This window comes from Melospiza georgiana, chromosome 1 (genome assembly GCF_028018845.1).
Source record: "Melospiza georgiana isolate bMelGeo1 chromosome 1, bMelGeo1.pri, whole genome shotgun sequence".
Taxonomy (NCBI): Eukaryota; Metazoa; Chordata; class Aves; order Passeriformes; family Passerellidae; genus Melospiza; species Melospiza georgiana.
This window is the reverse complement of record NC_080430.1, coordinates 97,152,278-97,153,847: the sequence shown is the minus strand read 5'-3', so window position 1 is coordinate 97,153,847 and position 1,570 is coordinate 97,152,278.

Below are 1,570 nucleotides of genomic sequence, written 5' to 3'. Positions count from 1 at the left end.
TTCCCTTTAGAAATACCTCCTAAAAATATTTTTTAAAAAATAAAGAAGAGAGAATACAAGAAACATTTAGGTACACAGCAGACATCTAGCAAAACAAGGATAAATACCAGGATTAACATTTAGACGTAGTTCTATTAGATGACAACTCCTCTACTGCTACAACAATCTCATGAAAGCCCTTTCACTAAATCACTTTCACACTGATTCCTTTTCAATGCAATTTAAACTCATTATGTTAAATGAGCACTATTATATCTGCACTAAAATAAGCATAAGTACTGTTTTTATGCTTGCCTACCATGTAAATCACCCTCTAAAAATACCATAGTTCTGTCTGTTGCAGAGTACTTAAACATACACATTTGGAAGTTGGTAAGGGTTGCTCTATTTTTAATTGGATGAGTTGGTACCTGAAGTGCACAAGTAAAATCTTTAACTTACAAATGTTTATACTTCTCACAGAAACTGTCTTACAACTTGTATAAAGCATAAAATTACAACAAAAACATCGTTCTATCTTCAGTATGTAACACAAAATTATTAAAAACAGCCGCAAGAAAAATCTTGAGGCACTAAAAGAAAAATGTGCTGGTAAGGCTTATTGTCACAACCAGTTGTGACATGACAAGATTTCAACTGGTACCTCCATCTTTCCTGTTTGTTCTAATAATTGTCTTTTATATAACAAGAATCTTTTACTGTAGAATGGTACATGCAACTCACTCTACCACCTTTTGCACCAGGTATATAAAAGAGGACTTAGAAGACTAGGAGATGATTTTATCAAAGCATCAGTTTTTGGAACAGATGGGATCTTTCATGAAATAGACCAGTGCAGTTTACCTAATGCAAACCCTTTCCTTCCTGGAAGTTCAGTCTGTGTCCTTACTTATATAAAGAAAAGAAGATGAGAGTTGAAGAAATGGAAGCTTGAGTTAAGGCATATGTAACTTACCAGGTTTGATCATACAGCTGGTGGCTACTGAATTTACTTCTGTTGAGCAAGTTAAAAGCAACTGTCAGCTGAAATCAAAGGAGTGGCATAAGCATGAGATAAAGTTTAGGTCCATCTGAGGCCTATTTCAGGACATATCCTTCACATCTTCAGAAAGGACACAATTATAGCCGGTGAATATACAGGAGAACAGCTCTGCAACATTTGGGTCCATTTCTTAAGATCTTGGAACAGTTTGCTTGGGTTTGCTGAATACGTTTATGCACAGCAGAAATAAGCCAGCAATAACCTGATAAAACTGCTCTGCCTTGTATCATCTTTTAGGTTGACAGTGCTGCTGAAGACTTACTCTCATCCTAATCAATTCAGATAGTAAACTTTCAGGCTACTAGATTAGCATGTCAGGGGTAGGGACAGCATACTCTCCTGTTCCACTTCCAACAGCGATGCCAGCATTTTCTATAAAGCAATTCAATTGTATAAAATAATCAAATAAATGTATAAAATAATCAAATTAATTAGAAATTTAAATTGCTTATTAAAGGAAGTATTTTATTTTTATTAAAAAAACACTAAACCCAGAAATATTGGAATACAATAAAAATTCAGCTGGAA